The following is a 24,227-nucleotide window of genomic DNA, read 5'->3' on the forward strand; positions in this document are numbered from 1 at the left end:
ACACAGAGAAACCCTGTCTTGAAAAACAAACAAACAAAGATGTTATTTTTAAGTGAGATCTTTTTGGTTTGGGAGTCTAAACCGACTTTTCTGACTTCTAAATTTTCTGCCGTTTAAGTCTTTTGCTTACCTTGACAGTCAGTTGTCACCTTTTTATACTATGTGAATTCTCTTGCTTTCCTTCCTTATTTGACGTTTCTAGTTACCTGAAGAGAAATGCTGTAACTGAATTAATTTAGGAATGTATCTTAGGGGTTGAGTGGAGTGGTATATAGCTCAGAACCTAGATAGGTGGGACCGAAGAATGAATTCAAAGCCAGCCTGGGCTACATAGTCATTTTCCTTGCCTCCTAAGTATATAATAGATGTGTAGTTTTTGTGACCTTCACACTTGCATTTCTTTTACTGCACTTTAGATGATTTTGAGACCCAAAATTCTTACATTTAAAGCTTTTCTTTTTTTTTCAAAAGAAACTATAGATTTTCCAAAAACTGACTTATTAGGGTACACTATGCCGTTCAGATTAAAAAACAATTTTTTAACTGTTAAAACTGTCAAAGAATGGAATATCTTTTTTTCCCTTAAAATCTTTAAAAGGTTAGTTATAAGAAATAACCCCATTTTGTTTCTAGTAAAAAAATGTAATCACTCCTAGAATAAAACTATTTAAACCATGTTTTGATGGTCTTTCTCTTTCTATGATCAGACAAGTGAATAGTTTTGCTATTTAAGTTCTTAGGCACTGGTGCTCCTGCCCCATTCTGTGTCTGTCTTGTTCACTTCAGATTTTGAAATGAAGGTTTTGGTATATTTTCTGATTTAACTCCTAAAGTACACTCTACTTGTTTACAGTCTGTCCTTTCTCAATTTTAGCCATGATACCGTATCTAGAAAAGAAGTGTAAGAGTAAGAATAGATGTAGCAATGTGGAAAGAGACTGAACAGTAGGGAAAGTGAGTGCATGTGCACTCGTTGTATTTGTTGGTGAGTGTGGGCTGGCAACATCCTTACCTGAACTACTTTCTGGAAGTCTACATCCATGCTAGCAGCAAGTCCATCATTTTAAAGCCTTTGAAATATGTTTAGAGTCTGGACTGTTCTTGTCCCTCCAAACACTAGCATCTTAATTGAGCAAATCATCCTATAGTCTGGACTTTGCAACAGTCATCTAGGTTATTCTTCTTTTCCCCCAGAAGTTAGCTAGATTTTTTAAAAATGTAGATCAGGAAATGGGTCTGATATACAATATAATTCAGTATTTCTAGAGACTGAAGGAGGACCATCAGTTCTGAAATCATGAGTTTGTTTGAGTCATGTAACAAGGTCTTACTATTTAGCCTTGTTTGATCTGCTTAGTTCTCCCTATGAAGTTCAGGTTGGTCTCAAATTGGTGACACCTTCAGCCTCCTGAGTGCTGAGATCATAGGCTTACAACACCAGAGCCAGCTTTCAGTAGTATCTTTTGACTAAATGTTTAAGCAAATACAGTGAGGGTAAGAAGTAGTTAAACTGGTAAGAGAAAATCCTGATCATGCGCCAACATTAGTATGGTGAAGACATGTGAAAAGTGGCTAAGTCGATTCTTCAGGAGAGGAAGTACTGGAGTAGTGGACATCTTGGTGCTGATGATTACCTGCTGGCCTAACAGTGTAGGCAGGTAATAATACACAAGTCAAAGGCTTTTCTGAATTCTCTATTCCTCCCTGGCCACTCCCACCTCCATTCTTGTGCGCCATGGACAAAGTTTCTTCTCTCATTTGCCTATTTGATTCTACTATAAGATTAGCTCTTGATGGTGAGTGTCAGGAAGTAAGGAGGGGACATAAGCTTTCCTGCTTTCTGAGTTGTTGCTGTGGCCATTTTCCAGTTTTCCTCACAGCTTGATTTGCTCCCTATGGTGACTGGCTCTCATCTCCCTGGCCTTATTTTTTGGGGGGGGGTCAGGAAGGGCATTACATATGTGTACTTTATCTCTGAATACTGAAAGAGCACTTGTCAAACTGGCAGTTGTTATGACTATTGGTTGCTACTTGACATAGAGACTGACACCTAACAGTCTGTGTTGCACTGATGGGCCTTTAGGAGATTCATGCGAGAAGCTGTGCTTTAACAGGGAAAATACTGTATTGATGAACAACTCATATTAATAGTACTAAAAAGTGTTCTTTCTGTATATTCTGGGATAAAGTGTATTAAGGGTAGTATAGCTAGCCACTGTGGAAGAGTGTGTGTGTGTACGCATACATTCTGTATATATGATTTTGTCTTACAGATCTTCATACAATAAATAAAAACATGACAAACACTGAAAAATTTGAAGACTAGTGGCTAATAACCAGCAAGGTTTATTTCATCCATTTCTTTTTTACATCTCATCGATTCTTCTGTTTTGACAGTTGCAGTGTTTAGTAATATAACATCATAACCAATACATGAGGCATTTCATAATACCCTGTCCCCAAAACAGACTTACCTTCTAAAGTAGTGCGCCTAACCTCCCTCTAATACTCCCTTTCTTGGGTGCTCCAGCTTCCATGTGGTTCCTCACAGCCTCTCCAGGCATGGTTTGGAAAGGAGAGGGTCAAATAGTCTCAGGTTCTTTCTTTTTTCAGGATCTAATCTCTTGTGCATGTATGTTGCCTTTAGTAGGGTTCTGTAACTGGAAGAATGTTTGAAAGTCACTCCATTTGCGTTGCTGAATGATAAGTCCATGTATCTCTCTCTGTCGTCCATCTCTCATGTGCCTGTCTACTCACACTTCCGAGACTCTCCTACTCCCGCCTGCTGTGGCTTTCCTCAGTAGTTCCTGCTCTTCAATCCTCATTAACATACTAGACTTTCTTATTACTCTAAGTAGTTGACAGTTTAGGGCCAACATTGTTTGTATGAATGTATTCTAAAGTGTTGATAGTCAGTAGGATAATGTGTTAATATATGTGTAAATGTTTATGATACTGTATTTTATTTTAACCAGGAGTTATTTAAAAATAAAGCAAGCTGTATATTATACCTGACATGGGTTATGTTTTAACTGTAGTACATTTTAAAGGAATACATGTTATTTTCCTTTTATTTTAGTGGTAAAATACTTAGTACTCTAAAATTATTTAGTCTGAGATTAGAGATTTTTTTATTTATATAGTAGATAAAAGCCATTTTATATAATGACAGTTCTTTTTATTTCTGTTTATTTTTAATTTTTATTACTCTGAATATGTTCATGTTATGTGTATGTGTGAGACAGAGGGCACAGGAGACTGTCCAGAGTCAGCCTTGTCTTTCAAACATGTGGGTCCCAGTTGACAATAGGCATAGTGGCATTTTTATCCACTGACTAGCTAGCTAGCCCTGGAAATGTTTTAGGTTTCATGCTTTAGAAGTAGGATGCCAGTGACCGATACAGTTTTGTCTGACATTTTCCACTGTGGAAAATGAACTCGTGTAAATGATGCTCAGCAGTCTGCAAAGGTAAACACTAATGTGTCAAGCATTCAAATAATTTCCTAGGCAGTCTGTGGCTGAACCAGAAGTGACTGGCCCCTCCAGGCCATAGGCTTTTTGTTTATTTTGATTTCAATGTTTGGACGGTTTTGGTTGTTAAAGCTGAAGTGGCATAGTCACTACTGGTTTCTACTGAGTAGCCACTAATATCATACCTCAAACAAGATACTCAAACTATAAATACTGTTGTATTCACAAATCTCTGTAGTCTCAAGATTGTGAAAGGTGAACTTTATAAGGATAAGGGTCGGGCTAATGTTTCTGTGTAGTCATACAAATTTAGTTACCCTAGTCATTCCCTTTAAAAGCATTTTGAACAAACATTTTCTTGAAAAAGCCTAGGGTAGAGGTTCACACTTTATTCTCAGCATTCTGGAGGTAGAAGCAGACTGATTTCTAAAAGAGTCCGAGTCCAGCCTGATCTACACAGTGAGTTCTGGTTGGCAGGCTTGGTAATATTTGTGTATCTTCCTTCTTGTATCTGTTAACTATCAGTCTCAATGAGATGAAATAAAAATTAATTTTAGTGAATATTTCTGCCAACAGTGGAATTTGAAAGCTTTTGTATAAACTTAAGGCAGCTCATTTCAGACTTCAAAGTTAACATTGAACAGAATAGACCTGTTTCCTTATTGGCAGAATTGCTTTCTACTAAAGGTTAACTAAACTTTTTTTTTAAGTTAATTGTTTTGCCTACAGCCCTAGTACTGGAAAGGCCTAGACAGGAGATCCACAAAATCAAGACCATTTTAAGCTACTCAATAGATTTTAAGGTCAGCTTGGGCCACATGGTAAGGCCCTATCTTAGAGAAATGAAAAAGTTCTAGTATTTCCCCTTCTACCACCTGTTTTATTACCCAAACACATTGTTGACAGTCTATGCTTAAGTTAACACTAAAGTATACTACTGTTAAGATCTATATTTTCAGTACCCTTTCCCATACATGTATAATGAGCATTCATGAAAAATACATATTTCATGTTATGAAATACATACAGGAATTTGTTGGTTATTTTTACCTACCTCTCTGAAGCATATTTTCTCACTTTTACACTGAAATATTTCTTGGTTAATATGGTGCTTCATTTTTTTATCCCATGTGCATGAAGGGTTTGGGTGAGGTAGAGTGAGGATTGAAATCAGGGCCTCTTTTGTGTTAGGCAAAAGCTATAAAACTTGAGCTGTATCTCCATCCCTTGACTTTTCTTTTTAATGGATGTGCCAGCATTTATTAAGCTACTCTTTAAGATACTTAGTTGGTTTCAACATTTTAATACTATTTTGAACAATATTATATCTAAATTTCGTTTTCTTACAATGAAATTGTTTAGTTGTATTTAGTGCTAAGAAGGAGGAGTAATGGGGACGAGGTGTGTTTGCACTTGATCTTTTTCTAGAATTTGCATCTGACAAATATTTCATTTCAAACTGTGTGATAACTTTATATCACAAAAGACTCTGCCTCCACACAATTTTGAAGTTAAACATTGCTACTCCTCAGCTTGGGTTGGTGGGCCCCCTGGCTTACAGGAGTCAAACAACTATTTCAGGCAAGAAAAATTATACAAAAAACCCTGCAGGTCTCTTGAATATAGAAAGAAATGCTTACAAATTATATATGTAAATAGATTGTTTTAAGAAATATTTTTAATTTCAAAAACAGGTAAAAGGTAAAACAGACAAAAAATGAATTGCTTTTTTTGATAAAAAAGATCTTAAAGCTATCTGAAGAAAAGTTTCTCAGTTTTGAAATGTGTTTATTTATCTGATAACTGTGCATCTTTAGATACCAAGTAAATGTTAGATTCATTAATCTGAAAGCAGGTTGTAAAATACACCAGATTCTAGTTCTAGATGTGCTGCTGTTGACTAGTTGTACAAATATGCCAGGGTTTGACCTCCTGGGGTCCCTTTTTCTTATTGTATACTTGAATTATTTTTAAAATTTTCAGTTCTCCAGTGTTCTGGTCTATTAACTTGCACATTCTTTTAAAGGCATGTGTGATATAATCATACATTCATTTAATAAGGCTGTCTTCAAATTTACATTTCCCCAAGTTATTGCAGAATAAATAGATCAACAATATTGAAAAGCCAGGAGGGAACTGGAGGTGAAAAGCATTTTTACTTAAAAGTTTTTTGGTCCTTAACCAGCATTTGATATGATACTTGCTCTGTGTGTGTGTATGTGTGTGTGTGTGTATTAGAATTCATCAACCATCAACCAAGAAGATTACTTTCTATTATAGATATTTTATAAAATATCATTTATTTATTCTGTTTTCTTCCCCAAAAGACATTTGGAACTCAAATTTACATATCTAAGTGGCAAAGCGCTAAACTTCAATTAACCAGTAGTTTAACATAAAATCATACTGTAACAGTCATTAACATATTTGAGTATGCTATATAAGTTCAGAGTATGAATTATGTATTAGTGAGCAGTGCTGCATTGAGTTAATTTTTATGTTGTTGGATTGTGCTTACGATAAGAAAATAGTTTTTAGAGATGATATTGTTTCCAGATGTTTCAAAAAAATGTTTCTATGGTACTTTGAATGACCTATGCAATTTGAAAGTCTTATACTTTTGAAACGTTGTCATGAGACATTAGCCTTTCCAATAGATTTATTTCACGGTATTATATTTTTAAAATCTATTCACTATATCATTATCTTAATTAAGAATATGACTTTTTAAAATCTGCTTTTAAGAAATAATGTGCTATTTCCCTGATCAATAATATAGAACTAGAACTAGGTTTAAAAGAATGAATGCTTCTGGACTGTTGTACCACCAAGAGACTTAATTTTAATCTCTTGTGCTATTTCAGAATTTTTATTATTATGTTTGGTAATTCTGCATTGTTGGAAGTAGTAGTTAGTGACAAATTTAAGACATACAAGATACTCTTTTCCAACATTGACAGTAATGAAGTTTAATTTCTAAGCATTCAGGGTTTTTTTTTTTGCATCTTTATGGGGGCTGAATTATTAGCCTTTGTGAAGCTATTTTCACAAAGTAGTTGAAGAAAGGGAAATTTCTTTTGTAATCTCAGAAATTAGGGTCAAGAGAATAAGAACTTTATTTTGTAGGTTATATTAAATTTTAATAACATTGATATTCTGCTTGCTTTACAAAACCTTTATTACAAACAGTTATGAATATGAACATCTCATTTGACTACTGATGAACAGAGGGGAAAATCTAAATTAAAACTTTAAATACCACTATTTAATTACCCAAATGGCTTTGACTGTGTTAAAGAGTGCCTGGGATTATTCTGTTTTTCAATTTGTTTTAATGCTTCCTTGGTAAAAGCTGATGGATTCCCAGGCCCATTGCTGTCACTGATGAACTATATAAAGATAAATGACATTATGGTAAATTCCACTTAATGACACATTTTTAATTTTCAGAACACAGACATTTTCAGGCTAGTGAATGAAGGCTAATTACCTCAAGATCAGAACAAAATAACTCCTCATTTCGAAAGATAATAGAAAAGAAATGTTGCAGATTAATGATGCTATTTATCTTTAAAGGAAAAAAATTTTATCTTTATCCAGATAGCTTAGCTCCCGGAGGAGCATGGTTATAAAATGAATCTGAAGTCGCAACTTAATAGGTTATTAAAATTGTGAGTGCAGGCTCTCCTGCTTAGTCTTTCCATAAATTTAAATTGAAGGTCTGCTGTATTCAGGAAGCAGCAGCTTGTTTATGAGGCCAGGGGGAGCAACATTGGTTACTGACAAAAGAAGCACTTAACCTCATTCTAACACCTTCTTTATTTCTCTTCAGCCCAACTATTTGAAAAGGTATTGTGAAATTATGTTACCACTTTTAATTGATACCTACATGGAAGAACCACAGTTGAACTTACTCAATTAAGATTAAAATAAAAATAAATTCTAAATGCTTGATACTTTTACTGATTACATATAATTTTATAATCTGATTTTATTGTATGCTGACATGTGTACAACTTCAAATATTTTCATTTTGTTACATAAGAAAGTGCCATTTTGTGGTCATAGTTGAAATTGACTTTAAAACTGTTCAATAAACTATTATTCACAGTTAGATTAGCAATAATCCTTTTTCTGTACCCACAGAATAAACAATGTAGTGATACAGGTTTTATTACTTCTAACTATGTTTATGTCTACACTGTCATCTTTTGCTCTGCTACTACAATACTTTTAACTATGGGGTCATATAGAATATTGTATACTTCTGTTCTTTTAGATAGTATGGTTCACTTATATATTTATTATATTTCTGGGCCACTTAAAAGTGCTTATTATGGCCACTCTACTTTAGAAATAAGCATGTTCCTTACATTGTATAGAAATTGAAGTATATTTTATTATTTTTCTTTGTAATTTTATTTGCCCCAAATAGTTAGAAAATATGTGTTTTATCTCTTAGGGACAGTAGCCTCAATCTGTTAATATGCTTCATAGACCATCTTATTATAGTTTCTTATTAATAATAAGATACCTTGTAATTTGATAGTATTTTAGCTGCTATGAAAGCCTCTTCATTTTTAACACATTCCTAAGTAATTTCAATTCTATACTCTAAAGGTAATTTTAATTTCTGATAAGACAACCTAAAATTATTTACTCTGAAGTCACATAATTTATTTAATGTAAATTCTATAAAATGCATTTATGTGTTTAGATAGATGTATCTTAAAACAACCACCACCAATTCCCTAACACCACCACCACCATCCAATGCTAAGAGTCAAACCCAGAGCTTTGCAAATGCTGAGTGGTAAATCTGGGCCTGTCTCTCTCTCTCTTTTTGTAATGTTGGTATTAATTTATTGCCATTTATTTGAAGTATCCAGCACTATCCCCTGTCAGATTTTTCTTTTTTCTTCCCTTCCTTCCTTCCTTCCTTCCTTCTCTTCCTCCCTCCCTCTTTCCTTCCCTCTTTCCCTTCCTCCCTACTTCCTTCCCTCCTTTCATTTTCCTTTTTTTTTCTTTAAAAAAAAATCCTTATTTGCTATAGGTTTACCAATCTTAACAGTGTCTTGGAAAAGAAACTGATAAGAATTCTGAGTTTTATGTTTTATAGTCAGTATATTTTTACTATGGAAGCAACTGAATCGTCTTAATATTGGGCACATTTGCTTCTCTAATGATCTTCTTTCTAGTCCTCAATAAGAATAATCACAAAAGTGAAAAGAAAGGGTGTGTTGTGTGCAAGAGAAAGCACTAAAATGCATTGTTCTATAAATCCATTTCCAAATATGGTAGGCAGTATATGGTGTAAATCACAGACTTCACTCTACATTTGGGAACATGACATGCTGCTGTTTCTCAGCGGCTCTAGTCTGTGTTATTATACTTGATGCCCTATTACCTGTTCCATAAGTAAGAACTGAAAATTGTGCAGAATGGAAAAGAAATTAGGATGGTGTGTAATGATAGTTGGCATAATCTACTTTGAAATCAGTCATATGGAATTTATGCTAAAAAATGCAGTGAGATGGAGAGATAGCCAGTAGTGAAGACCACTTGTATCCTCCAGAGGACCCAAGGCAGCTCCTAGCACCTTCATCAGATAGCTCGCCAGCTGCCTGATAGTTCCAGGGATCCAGCACCCTCTCTGGCTTCTGAGGCCACACACACGCACGAGTACACGTACAGACACATACCATCTTTTAAAAAAAAAGTTTAATAAATGTGTGTACCAGCATTTTGTAGGATCGATCATATAAAAATAATTGTTTCTGCTTATTAGCAATGGATAGTAAACTAATTCTTTTAAATGCCATTTGTTAAAAAATGAAATATGTCCAGAGTAGTCATCACTAAAGGTAGGTTTACACTGAAAACTAAAGCACAGAATAATTAGAGAACGTAAAATGAAAAGCCATGTGTAGTATATTTATTGTTTACCTGTACCAATGAAAAGGAAGGTAGGTATCCTTTGTTTGTTTTGACTTGAATGGCATTATCTGAGCTGGTGATACTATATTTGGAAATACAAAAGAATGTAGAGCACAGTAAAGATCATGAAATGCTCTAGACATAGATATGGGACTGATTTTCAACCAGGAAGTGATAGGCTTTCTAACACATTTTTACTAAACCAATTAGATAGCTAAAATGCTGAAAATAAACTGGTGTCTTCCATCACATGACATGAGCAGCTGACTTGTAACATTTCATAGGGTTATATTTGAGAATGAATGAAAGATCCTAACACAAAATGGATAACTTTGGATGAATCAAATATTAGAAAAACAAGACCTAAGAAACACAAACTAGAAGCAGAAAATGTTAAATGTTTATTTTTCAGAGATACTTAAAAAACTGAAAGTGCAAGCCACAGTCCTGGAAAAAGTATTTATAAAGGACCTGTGTTTGAGGACACAGTGAACTTCACAGCTTAAGAGGAAGATGATAATCAAGGGAAACAGGGTAAAGGACTTATAGATACTTACCACAGAAGATACTCAGATGTCATACATGTTCATGAAAAGAATAAGTCATTAGCCACTAGGAAATTAAACTTGAAGTCACTTGCCTGATATGTGCAAGGCTCCTGGCTCAATACCAAAACACCAAACAACCATTTAGGATGGATTGTGGAATAATATCTGTATTTACTCTCCCATGTCTATTTGCCAGTTTCTTTTTTGCTTTTTATATTTTTCTGATATTCAGATTGTTGAGCTTTATATATATTTCTTTTTTATTATATTATCTTACTGAAAAGCATATATTTTAATTCAGCATGAAGTTGATTAATGAAAAAGTTTAAAATATTTTAATTGTATTATTTATTTGTGAATTTGAATGACTATATCTATGTGAGGCTGCACACATGCTATGGCACATGTGTGGAAGCCAGAGGACAGTTTGCAGGAGTTGGTTCTTCTCTTTCTACAACATTGATTCTTGGGGTCATACCCATGTCACTAAGCTTGGTAGGAAGCACTTTATTCACTGAACCCTTTTTCCATCCCCCAAATGAAAGTTTTTACAGCTTATAAAATATATGATTTTTATGATTGAGAAGTTGACTGTTCTTATTTCTGTATCCTAATTCTAGAACTTCTTGATGTGATAGGGAAACATTCACTGTTTAAAGCTGAAGAGATACTGAGTTCAAATGTATATATGGTAGTACCTGGGTGGGTATCTCACCTACCCCACAAGACATTAGGCCAGAATCCTGGAGAAGCTTTAAGGATTGGTGTTGTGTCTAACCTCAGCAAATGATTGTTGAGCCATAGTTAATAGGTGAAAGATGGTGTCCATGTTTGGTACTTTGTCATATGAGTTCACAGGTTATTTACATATCTTCACTTTTTATTCCCTTCCTTTAGTCCTATTACATAATTCTGGAGGGGTTTTTTTTGTTTTTGTTTTTCTGGTAGTCACTTTTCTGGGAACAGTTTTATAATATTTGTGATTATTTTGAACACTGTGTTTCTCTTAATACTGCTGTCATTAATGTTTATACTTTTTTTTACTTTGTAAATTGCACATGTGCACATGTGACTTGGTCAACTTTGTGGAACATGTTCTCTTCTTCCATTTTTGTCTGAGTTCCTGGGATCAGACTCAGGTCTCCAGGCTTACAGAGCAAATGCCTTACCTGCTGAGCCATCTCTCCAGCATAGTGCCCGCATTTCTTCAGCTGAGTTAGTTAAAGGAGAGGAATATGTTTTGAATGAAAAAAAATCTGTTAATCACATCTGTATGAAACACCTGTATATAAATCAATAATGCAGAGACTCAAAGACTCTGAAAGAGTAGGTATCTTGCTAAAACTCAAGAAGCTATACATCCTTCATTTGTTGATTCTATAGTCTGTACGCTTCAGTTTTGGATACCCATCAGAATCATCTGAATAATTTAAAGCCTTGCTTCCTGCCTTAACCTTGTCTAGAGAGATTGTTGATGTGAGAATCCCATGGAATTTTAAATTCTGTCAATAACTGAAGTCATATATCCTGGCCCATCCTCACCTCCCCGCTTCCTCAAGTGGTGCTAAATCCAGAACTTTGTGCAAGCTAGACTATGAGTTCTATATCTATATCCCCACCTCTGATTGAAATTTTCTTAAACTCAAAAGACTTTTCCTCTTTTCTCCCCTTCCCTGACCTCGTCTTTCTTTCAGGATCATCCCAAATTGGCCTCAGACTTGCCTTCCTCTAGGCTTCGTTTCCAAGTGCTAAGATGACAAGCCCAAGAGACTTTTTAAGTGGATAGTTAAACTCTTTCATTTAATCTCTTACCACTTCTCATGTAATACAAGTATAAATTCATCTTTTTGTTGCTTTGATATATAAGAAGAGAAGTTGATGGCTCAACTTTAATAATTATTTAAGGGCTGGAGAGATGGCTCAGCAGTTAAGAGCACTGACTGCTCTTCCAGAGGTCCTGAGTTCAATTCCCAGCAACCACAGGGTGGCTCCCAACCATCTGTAATGGGATCTAACACCCTCTTCTGGTGTGTCTGAATACAGTGACAGTGTACTCACATACATGAAATAATCATTTAAAGTATGAGAAACTTGTGGCTTGTGCTTTCTATTTAAAGTTATTCATTTTCATTTCTCACAGAACAATATTATGACTTTGGTGATACTGGTTTAGTGGTTTAAAGTAACATTTAACTTCCCATCCCATTTCCAATTGAACTTGGGTTGCTATAGATGGATTTTTCTGAGGACACTGATAGCTTCAAAGTAAAAGCTTCAAAGTAAAAGCCGCCTCTGCCACTAAAGTGCATCTGAATGTAAATTATTTTAAGGTCAAATTTAAAGTTTTTATGAAATTCCCACTGTATATACAGGATTTCTCTGGGTATGGTGGGGCAGAGTCATTTTTGACTTCTGTTTTGTTTTGTTTGTGTTTCTATTTGGCTTATCCTATTTTACCCTAACTTCTAAAGGTGGGAATTAAAAATTCTAAATGCTCCCCTTTTCCTTGGCAAATTTTAAACAGTAATCTAGATTATATTACTGCCACTCATGATTTCTTTTCTTTCTTTCTTTCTTTCTTTCTTTCTTTCTTTCTTTCTTTTTTTTTTTTTTTTTTTTTTTTTTTTTTTTTAGCTTTTAGCTTTTGAGGTGTAAGAGGCTTATAAAAGTTGTTCTCGTGGCTGAACTTCTTCATGAAGGAACTTAGTTCCTTTCTGTAACTGTTTTCTCACCAAGTATAGAATCACTACTATATGTGAACTTGGCAATTATGCTCTCCTGTAGAATGGGTCTCCAGATCCTACTACACATCCTTTGTTTAGTGGCAAAGTTAGGTTAACAAGAAAGGTAACAGACATCCCTGCCACTCAGGCCTTAACTCTATCATCTTTAGTACTGCAGTGGAGACAGGAATTGTTGGGAATGGCAGAGGGTGGCACTACATGAAGGGATGGCAGAGACAGACAAGATGAAGAGAAAGTGCAAGGGTTTTAGAGGAAGAACAAGGGTGATGATTCATTTGTTTATATATAATTAGGAAATTCAGGTATTGGTGTGACTTCAACATGGCTGTGACTTCAACATGGCTGGATCATTCTAGAACCTCAATTATACCACATTTCTTAGTTCTACTTTGCTCTGTGCTGGCTATAGATAAAGTGAACATTGGCAACTTCAGAGGTTATGTGAGCCTTAGTACCTGTCTCAGAGGCTTTGTCAAGGCACCCAGTCCTGAGAATGCAACTAGGACCAGTATGTTAGAAAAGTATTCAGCTGAACAGTTCTTTATTCAGCTCAGCTCGTGTTATACCCAACTACCCAGTGGATACAGAGAATGTATGCATTGAAGTTGGATATGTGGCTACCTCACTAAGAGGCTCAGTAGATGGGGGTTGGAACTTAGTGTCCAAACCCTATGGGGTAGTTGTACAGTAAGATACTATTGTGTTACCAGAAGAAACAGAGAATACTGAGAAGGAAAATAATTAGACATTAAGCCAAACTTAGTACACGTGGCTTTTGTGTGAAATTACATATTGTAGCCTTATTGCAGGCTACATTTAAAACTGAAGTATGCTTGAGTAGTCTCTATAGCCTGCGGATGGCGGAGGTACTGGGGAAATGAGTCAATCAGCAGTGCTGGCCTTGCATGTATGAAGACCTGAGACCAGGTGTGAAAACACCAGGTGGGGTGGCATGTGTTTAAAATCCCAGCTCTGTTGTTTACAGTCTTAATGCTAGAGGGAGAAACAGACCTAGGCATTGACCAGCCAGCCTAGTCAACTTGGCAAACTCTGGGCCATTGAGAGACCCTATCTCTAAAATCAAGGTGGAACCATTCCCAATTTGACTTCTGCTCCATACACACATGGCAGCACATGTGGAAATACTTCTCATCTAAGATTCTCAGTGTAACTGTATGAAAGTTAGGCCATTTTGACCATTCTTTCAACAGTGTATTGGATGCCTATTATGTTATTTTGTGTATAATATTTTGAGAAATAATTTTAAAACTTTTATGTGGAGATCTAGATTTCAAGATTATTTAAAAGTGCTTTTTCTCCTCACATTTTGTCTCAGTTTCTCAAATAACCAGTCTAGAGGATTTATGCAAGCTAAGAAATACCAAGTTATATTTTAAAACATTTACCAAGCCTTGCCGGGTATCTCCCTCCTTTTTATTTATCTAAAGTGCTCTGGGATTTTAAATGTCTACACAAAGCATAAGAGTAAGCCTCATCTGGAAGACCCATGCCCAGCACATTGCAGGCTACTCAATTTATCTACCTTGGAAGGATGAAAGGCTAAGTTGAAAAATCATTTATCAGTTCCACTCCAGTTGTTACATTTTTGCTTCAGAAACATCCTTCATCTCCTGAGTCTCATAATCTCTTGCCTTTGAGGTTGTTTCATAGACATGCTTTCACTCAAATGCTTTCAATTTGAACTTCTTCAAGAGGGTTGCCTATCTCCCAGAATTCGCCTCTAGGGACTATTTTATAGCTGTTATTTCAGCTCCTCCCATCCTGGCTGTTGAAGAAAGTCCTCTAACCAAAGGCATTTCTAATAGGAACCATGCTAGTCAAGCAGTACAGCTGCTTTTTCAGGACTGAGCCCCCAACCTGGAGTTCCGAGAGGAGAAAAAAGGACAGAACAAGAAAACCCAAAGAGATGGTCCAACATACCCTTTGCTCTTCAAAAGGAGTATAACCCCTGCTTTCTCCTGTGATTGACAGAATCTCACTAAAATAATGTAGTTTAGATTTTTACATGAAAATAGTTCTCTGAGAAATGTGCAATTTTGCCTTATCCAAACCACCCAGTGCACAAGACCTAACTGGAATCATGGTTTCCAGTTTACATTTTCATGAGTTTGTAGTGGAACCTGTCACATATTGGGGATTCAGCCTTCATCCTTCCCCTCGTCCTCTAGCTTCCTGCCCTGTTCTTCAGAATTGCCTTTTCTTTTCTTTATATGCTTCACCTCTTCAACCCTGTTACAGACTCTCACACTCAGGAGTTCTGTATGTATTTATTTTGTATTTTTACAGAGGGTCAAGTAACTATTATTTTTGGAGATTAAGGTACTTAGTTTAAATAATATATAATTTCTTATATCATCTAGCTATCATGGCAGACACAATGAAACACAGCTCCTGCCGGCAAAGAGCTTTAACCCTTTAGAAGCTATGTTACATGTATGTCTAATATAAATGGATCATTCAGGAGTGGGCATTTTCACTTCAGGAAAGCAGGGTAGCTTTCATGGCCTCAGTGACCATGGATTATTACTGGTATATTTTAGATTAATGGTCAGTTAAGCAGGTCAGCCATTATAAGAAATATTGAAAAGGAAGTCAGTAATGACTAGTGTCCCTCACATGTATAATTCTTGGTGGGAAAAACTTGTCTAAGAGAAGTTTTGTTTTGTTTTATCTCATTTGCTTCTAACTCTAGGAATAAATAGGGATTATATTTACTGTGGCTATGTGAAAGTTTCCTGTGCAGCTTTCAAAGTCCGGTTTTCTGATTTCCTTGATGATCAGAAAACAGAATTATCAATCTTGACTTTTCTGCTCTGGTCTTTTGTATTGAGATTAACACTCCAGAAGAAAGGAGAGATTTCTTGTTTCTGGCAGCTGCCCTGACAGGTCAGCACTGATCCTACCCTGCTTGACCAGCCTTGTTAATGACTTCTTATAATACTATTACAGCACTCCTTCTCTCCCCTCCCACCAAAAAATGAAATAGGACATTCTGTGAGTTTGGACTATTTCTGGATTTCTTATCATTTATATCTGTTAAATGTTTCTATAAATTGATATTGGCTTTTGGGATAGGATACCTGCTAAAGTATATGAAGCTATTATACTGTTTTACTAAGTAATTTTTTTAACAGAATTGTATTTTAATTTTTTGATTCTTTGTTTCCATTATGTTCAGATAGTTATTGAAGCGAGAGAAGAAATCTTACTGAACTAATAGATTTTTATGTTACTAGAAAACTGCCTCAGAGTCATGTTTTCCACTCACCTGATGTCCACCTCCCTTCAAACCAGCCTTTCCTGAAAGTAAATTTTGGATTTTGATCTTGTTAAAATTAAATTTTATCCTCTTTGCATTACTTTGGACCCGTGTCTTGCCTGGATGATTACTCTATTTCTTTCTGTATTTCAAATTGCCAAAATCAGTTTATCCACTGTAGGATTGGCATGCAAATGAATGTAATGGTAGCAATTAATATTATGACTGCAACTAAAACTAATAAGTAAATAGAAATTTCATTAGTATGTAGCATTTCTTTGCCCACAGTTATATCAGTAATAAGAAATAGTAGCAGAGGAAATAAAACCAGAAAAGCTACATTTTATAAATAATTATGAAATTATTCTCATTTTCTTCCATGGATTTCAAAAGGAAATGTATTTATGCTTATTTTCTATGTTGATTGTTTCTGCCATATGGCTCCAGGTTCTTATTATTTGTAGTTAACTTCATTTTAAACTTTGAAAAACACAGTGAGTAAGAAGAGTCAGTGTTCTACATAGATTAAAAGAAGTGTGTTATTGAGATAGAGCCCAAATGAAAACATGCTGTCACTCAAAGGTCCATTTAGGTGTACTGCTTCCTACTTAAGAGGTTGGTGTCTTCTTGTATTTATAGAACTTGAATTTGAAAATAAGTAATAGATAGTGTTTCATTTCATATTGAAGAGTATTACTGATTCATCCACCAAAATAAAAACAGCCCTGTTAACTATTTCTCATAATTATCAGTAATTTATATAGACCAGTCTTTTTGTTGAAATTAGATTCTTATTGTAACGCCTTATTTCTTTCTCCTGCAATGTTGCTTTGCTGGCTTGCTCATCTACCTTGTAGACCTTGGTGACCCCCATGTTCTTGTTTTTGACTTTTTAGTAGGCTGAACCAAAAGAAAGTCCTTGCTTGCTGGCAGGAGAGCTGAACAAAGGCAGAAGGAAGGGCTTTAAGCTTGGGACTCTGGCACAGAAAACAGCAATCTGTATGCCAGCTCGGTGTAGGTAGCCAGCTCTGCAAGGTTATGCCACTGCTCTACCAGTCCTTATTACTGTCCTGTAGCCGCTGCACTGTTGAAAACTTATTTCATGACAGAACGGGCTGAAAAAAAAATGAGCTTGTTAAAACCTTTAAAGTTTTCTGCATCATATAGCCATGCATCTGTTTGGGAACAGCCTGCCTTTTAACTGCATTGTGCTTCGGCGCTATGTTTACAGTGAGATTGATTTTTATGTCTTTGAAACAAAGACCTTTAAAAAAACAAACCTTTCTTTTCTTTGATTTCAGTATTGAAGAAAAATGTGTTAGAACCTTCAGATATGGTCAGGAGACATTAAAGTAAGCAAGGAAACCTCTGCCACAGAAAAGAAGCTCTAGCACAGCTCAGTGTGGCCAGCACCTGAGGCGGGAGCTTCAGGAAGTAGTCAGACATCATAGGGTAAATCATATATTACAAGGTAATTATTACCATGGTGAGCTACATGAAAACCCGGTTTATGCATCATTGGAAGATAGATTGTTGTTGAGGGGCTTGGACCTAAAGATCATTAATATATCTTACATTATACATTTGAGTCTGTCAATGTTTTCGTGACCCATTATGTAAAAGAAACACATACAGAGGAGTCTCTACCACCCTTTCCCATGGCTGGGTTGTGAAACCCAGTGCTAGTTTTCTGATTGCTGCCACAGTGAGAGAAGCCAAGTATTACTAGAGACATTTTATAGACAGTAAAAAAGATACAGACAAAACTTGTTCTTCTAGCCAATAGATAGCACTTTTTCATATTGTTGTTAAGACCCAACCAGGATTCAAGTCAATTTAGTAAAAAATCAAATGCTGATGCAAAGGAAATTTATATTTGTTTCAGTAGTGTAGATAATTGTAAATGGTACAATTTAGATACACTCACACATTTTTAATAAGGATATTTTTACAGATATAAGATTATGATTTATTAGATAAATTTTTACATTTAAAAATATAGTTCATTTAAGAGAATAATTTTTAAAGTTTACCCCAGCACACTTAGACCTTTCCTTCATTTATCAAGCAGTTCAGACATATAATAGTATGTATATATGTATATATGTATGACAATAAGGTAGAGTCAAAAATGTTTTGCTTGTTTTTATTTTAAGGCTTATTTAGGAATTTGGTCTATAACATGTCAAGCAGTAAGCTACTCAGATATGTTCCAGTGATAGTCAAAATTTTTATGCTGCAGCTGGCCTGTGGGTTGGTATTAGCTGGTTAATGAGTGTATAACAAAATGCCCCAAATGGAAAGCTATTTCTGATTTAAACTCATAACTCTTCCACATTAGTGTTAGTATAATTGATGTCTTCCTAGTCTCCAGTAGAAGTATTTTATAATACCACAGCAAAGCATGGCTGGGAATGAGAAGTGCTGTCTCCTGGAAGTTCTCTCATATTTCAGCTAAAACATACTCAGCAAAAAAGATATGTAAATTAAAAGAAAATCTCCAATTTCCTATTCTAAGGAAAGCTTTGATTTCTGCTGATTCAGGAAGGAAGGTTGACACTGCAGCTTCTCATTTCATCTGGAGTAATCACTTTCCCTTTTGAAAAGTCTTTCATTTTAGCAGCAGTATCTTCTAAAACAGGCCATTTTGCATGGATGAACCTGTTTTTCTCTAGATAACACAGAAAATACAACTATCATCAACGTTTGCCTGCTTTTTACAGTATTGCTTTCCTGGGTGTCCAATGAGATACTAAGGTGCCAGGCTGCTTGTTCTGAAGGTTTCACTGATTATCTTAGCAACCTTCCTACCCCAAACCCAAATAACTAGAATTTTATATCTTCCAAATTGACTACTGCTATAAAATATTTAACCCTAGGATTTAAAATAAGATGCTGCCAAGCAAATGAAAATGACTGATATCAGTGGCGTTCTCCTCTAAGCCTGTGTCTCACCTTAGTTCTAGTTCTGTGTCTCAGCACAGCTCTTGTTTTTACGCATTGCATTATTTGATTAAGCTAGATATTGGATGATCTTACTAATCCCAATGTTTTTTCGGTGTTTCTTGTGTCTTTCACACACAGCAGATGCAGCTAAAGCGTGATAACAAGCTTGCTCTTACTGCGAGGTGGGCACAGAGCTGCTCACTGGGTCCTTCTATTTGGCTGTCACATGTGGAAAGGATCTCTGCTTACTGTTTAAATAAGTAGAAGAAAATTTACAAGCATTTGAAAAATAAGTTTGGGCACAATCTATATACAGTCTATTTAAATTTCCAAACAAAGGTCAGATTCTTTGTTTAGATTTCTGCCAAATTATGCTCTAAGCAAACTAAATTTTTTTAGTTCCTATGGAAGATAGGAATGTATATGTGTTGTCTGGCCTTGACCAGAGGGTTGTGCCTGGATCCATTGTGTGCCAGTTATTTAATTTCTGTGCTTTGTGTATGAAGCATGTCCTTGCTTTCCATAGTACTTGAGATGTGCTCTCAATGGAAAATACATAGCAATGCTTGCTTATGTAATCTTGGACACTATATTTCTCATACTATATTTATACTGTTACTGCTTTGTGCTACCAAGTACTTATATCAAATTTTGTATTCTGTATAGACAGTGCTTTTGTATTTCCTCCTGATAGCACATTTTCTTGTATTAGTACAATAAAGCCAAGATGACAGGATGACAGAGTAAAGCTCTTATTAAAAACATGTTCTAATTGTTGCAGAGATATTAATGGAAAGCTAGAGCCTACTGCCTCCAGTTATTTCAAATTATGTATTTTATATTTATAGTTTACATTTACATACTAATTTTATCTATTAAGAATTGCTTTCAAATTAAAAGATTTACATATGTTTAAACAAAAGCATGAAATTACATTTGAACTCCATAAATGAATTCATTGTATCAGCAAACTGAATGCTTATTCTACATTAAGGAAGGCCAGATTCATTGAGAAGTTTGACCCTCACGTTTATAAATTAGGATGAAGGAAGGCAGCAAACAAGGAAACATATCTAGAGATCCCAAATGCTCAGATTACTATGATTAAAATGTAAATGTTTGAGCCAAAGTAGAAGGATTAGGGTTGGAATTTTAGAATTATTTCTTAGCAAGGTTTCCAACATAAAAATCGTTCATTTTTTTTAAGGAGTTAGTGAGTTACACATTTTAAATGATAAGTAATATATTTATATATGTGTGTGTTTTATCTTGATGTTATAAGTGTTCCTTATAAGATTTAAGCGTGTGGTAAAAATAATTGTAAGTCCTTTCTTGGAGAATTCAAAACCTTTGTTATAAAATGAGCAATCGGTGTTCTAAGTAGTCTAAGACTGAGAAGTCATTTCATCATTTTGTATGACTACCTACAAGTGCTTTTGAAAATCTTTAATCCAGATGTTTTTCTCCTTTAAAATATTATACATCTTTTGAGAAGAACCTGTTTTAGAAGAAATAAAAATGTGGCTTCATCCTTTATTCTGTTTTGAAAGCCATCATTTGTTCTTTATCAGTAAATCATAAGTACCACAAAAAGCACTGTTAAGATCTACACATTTATGGTGAAATTCTTCTGCAATACTAGATACACACTTATAAATATCTGAACAACCGTTTAAAGCAAAGTATGGGTTGTGCTAGGATAGTTTGTGTTTTCTATTCAGACATGGTCAATTGGAAATAACAGCAAAGGTGATCCGGGCAGTCCCCTGAAACCCTTTCAGTCTGCATAGAACTGTAACAGCAGAGTGCTGAGCAGAGTTCAGATGCAGACATTACTCATTCTAGCTTCTCTTCAGTCTTTTCATTAGTTCACAAAGAGAAGTATACACTACATGTTTGTGTGGTAGTAACAAATTTCTGTAACATTATATGGTATGGGACCTTTTTCATGGTGTTTGTCTGCTGTGCATATAAACTTTCAGTCCTGTACATTGTGGATCTGTCTGTTCTTGTGTGTTCATCAATAAGGGATTACCTTAAATTAATAAGCATTTTAGGTATGCCTATTGTTTCCTAAGCCTTCTTTGTAGCCCCATAGGGTTCCTGCTTGGCTTGGCTTAGAACCTCAGTCTTTTTGCTCTCTATACTGGCCTCTATACAGCCCTAGCCTCTTTGTTAGACTAGTTAATCCTTATGGAGTGAAGTATGAGGCAAGGGATTCACTGTGCTGGATTGGCTTTAAAAAATAAACAGCAAACACAGCAAGCAGAATGCAAGCTGCTCCCCAGCCCTTCTCCAACAAGAACATTTCTGATGCAAACAGACTGCTCTTCAGCAAGGCATGATGGAGTATAGTACTTAGGTTTTGTTTAGGTACAATGGCTTTTTTAAAATGGTTCAATTTACTACAAAAACGAGCACAAAATTATCTAATAAAAAGATTTTTAAAACAAAATACCCATCAGTTCTTTAAAAGTCAACTCCTAGTGTTTTAAATATTTGATTTGTAGTAAACTTGGTGAATGAAGGAGATATTTTTTAGTCTTTATGTATTAAAAGGGACAAGTGGTAGAGAGTTATTGTTGCCAAGATCTTTTCCTTTTTAAAACCCAACTAATCCTATTGTTTTTGCTCTTTTTCTTTTTCTTTAAAACACTGGGTTAGTTGATGCTTTCCTCTGCTTTTCTACTGTGGCATAAGCCTTAGACTACTCTACCATGATTGATCTGTGAGGCCCCCCCCTTCTATCTCTCTCTCCCTCTCTGTCTCTCACTCTGTGTGTGGCTCTCTCTGTCTCTGTCTGTGTGTGTGTGTGTGTCACTGTGGAAGAGAAACCAATGCTGAATTTTTCTATTTTGTTTTATATTGAATAGTGTATAATAAGGAAGAACATTTATTACATTGATTAACTTATAATAGCTAATTTCTCTGAAGGAAGCTCACCAAAACATATCAAATATATCTCACTTAGCAGGGATATTATGTACAAGGTAACGCAACCTTATTATAACTTTGTTATATAGCCCTATCAATTTCTATTTTCTCACAACTTTTAAAGTGTAAAATCAGAGATTCATTCTTCTACAAAATGACTTCATTTTTAAAACAAAAAAAAGTTTAATGTTTTAGACAACTCATTTTTAGGTAAATGAATTTGTCAGATTATACAAACAGTGTAGCTAGTCCTCTCTGCCTATCCTAAATAATAACTACGGTACAGTAAGAGAATTTTTTCAGTGCTCATTCTGTCATTGAGATACTCTAGCAGAGTGGGTAGCTTTATTTACGGTTCGATATTTTTCCTTCTATGGTGTTTCAGAAGTAGTAATTTCTACAGATTGTAGGTAGGGTATTTCGCTTGGTAGTGGGGTCCTCACCTACTTTTTGAAATGTCTTGAATTCAAACCCAGCACCACAATAAATAGTCAAATGATTGAAATAAGCAGGAGCAAGGATTTGACATGTAAGCAGTTAAAGTTATAATTTAAAACACCAGCATAAATTATTTATAACTAGTTACTTGGCAGGCATTTGATAAACCCATCATTCAACAATTATTATTGAATGCATAGCAGTGCAGTGGATGATGTTAGGAAGTAGAAACCCAGTATTGCCTTCAAGTCGATTTAATAAGGAGTGAGACACACAATACTTAGAGTGCAAACAGACCGTATCTTGATAGATATAAGTATAGGACAGAATGGGTACACATAAGAAGGCCTAACTCAGTTTTGGAAGATTAATGGTAAGCTGAACAGAGGGAGAATGTAAAAAGTGTTTTGTGGAAAATAGCAGGTATGTGTAGCCCAAAAATGTACTGGTTTGCTTCAAAAAGTTAGATGGGTTACTGGCACATAGGGTATTTAAAACAATGGAAAATAGTTGGAGATTAGTGTGCAGTCATAAATTGACCAAGTTATAAAGGTCTTTAGAAGCATGGTCAGAAAAGTTAAGGGTTTCAAGATGATATTTTTGTGGGCTGGCTGGTGTTAAGATCAGAGTCACATTTTAGAAATGAATTTGGTAGGAGAATGGAGAACAGCAGAAAGAAGCTGGGCAAGAGAAGCTGATGGTGTTAGAACAGGTGAATCACGATGGAGCTGCTCTTTCCAGTGACTGCTATTAGATGAAGCCCAAACTTGGGAAAGGAGAAATGTCAGCTTAGTTCTCAACATTTAATTTGGTGTGCCTGTGGACTGTCGTCTAATTGTTGATTCTTAGACAGCAGTGGGATATATGAGCATAGGACTAAGGCAAGAGGGAAGCTGCTGGCCAGGTGCAGGGATTTAGAAGTATGGGTATAAACGTAACTGAAGTCATAGATTCCAGGAGATTTCACATATATTTTGTTACTCAATTTATGTTTGTGGCCACATGTCATAGATGTGGTTATATTGTGAACTACTTACTAAACAGAAGAGCACATTTCATACACACATTGCTATGGCAATAAAAGATTAATATAGTGAATCAGCCTGTTACTTGGAACAGAGAAACAACTTGTTACAGTAAACCTTTTGTTCTGATTCTTTGCTTTTAGTTTAGGAATAGAATGAGTAAGCTAGAAGTAATGGCTCACCCTGTAATCTTAACACTTGAAAAGCTGTTACAAGAGAATAGCTATTGAGTTTGAGGATAGCCTGGGCTACATATATGAGGTCCAGACTAGCCTGAGCTACACAGCAAACCTGTCTCAAACAAAAGATTATACAGTAATAATTAGGGATGGATAGAGGAACTTTTTCAAGCATGTAGCTTGCATATATGTGTGTGTGTGTGTGTTTCAATATTTTATATTACCTTTCATCTTGAAAAGAGTATACTTATTACATATGACTTATTTTGTAAAATGTATAGTATCATGGGTTGGCCAAAGCATGCAAATAAACATGTTTCAGCCAGGGTTTCAGAGAAACCCTGTCTCGGAAAAAAAAAAAAAAAAAAAAAAAAAAAAAAAAAAAGCAAACAAAAAAAATGTTTCACTTTATACACTGTACTTTCTGTGGCAAACATACAAGCTGTAGCAAATTTGAAAAATATTTATTCATTGTTATTAGCTATAGTCATTTGTATTTATTTATAACTTAATAGTTGTTTTGTTTTTTCATTTTTGTTTTCCTGGTTTTTCGAGACAGGGTTTCTTTGTGTAGTCCTGGCTGTCCTGGAACTCATTCTGTAGACCAGGCTGGCCTTGAACTAAGAAATCTGCCTGCCTCTGCCTCCCAAGTGCTGGGATTAAAGGTGTGCACCACCACTGCCCGGCTAACTTAGTAGTCTTAAACTGACTAAAAAAACAAAAG

General features: G+C 35.3%; 1 protein-coding gene and 1 long non-coding RNA gene across 5 annotated transcripts in view; both read left to right on the plus strand.

Moving 5' to 3' along the window:
- Positions 1–23,844, plus strand: LOC116095931. Its single transcript, XR_004120769.1, has 2 exons — positions 1–17,452; positions 19,066–23,844. It is a non-coding gene; the product is annotated as an uncharacterized LOC116095931 (long non-coding RNA).
- Zcchc7 (zinc finger CCHC-type containing 7) overlaps positions 1–24,227 on the plus strand; it is a 191,191-nt gene that overhangs the window by 72,946 nt on the left and 94,018 nt on the right. The window lies entirely within an intron of this gene.

This window comes from Mastomys coucha, unplaced genomic scaffold (assembly GCF_008632895.1).
Source record: "Mastomys coucha isolate ucsf_1 unplaced genomic scaffold, UCSF_Mcou_1 pScaffold18, whole genome shotgun sequence".
Taxonomy (NCBI): Eukaryota; Metazoa; Chordata; class Mammalia; order Rodentia; family Muridae; genus Mastomys; species Mastomys coucha.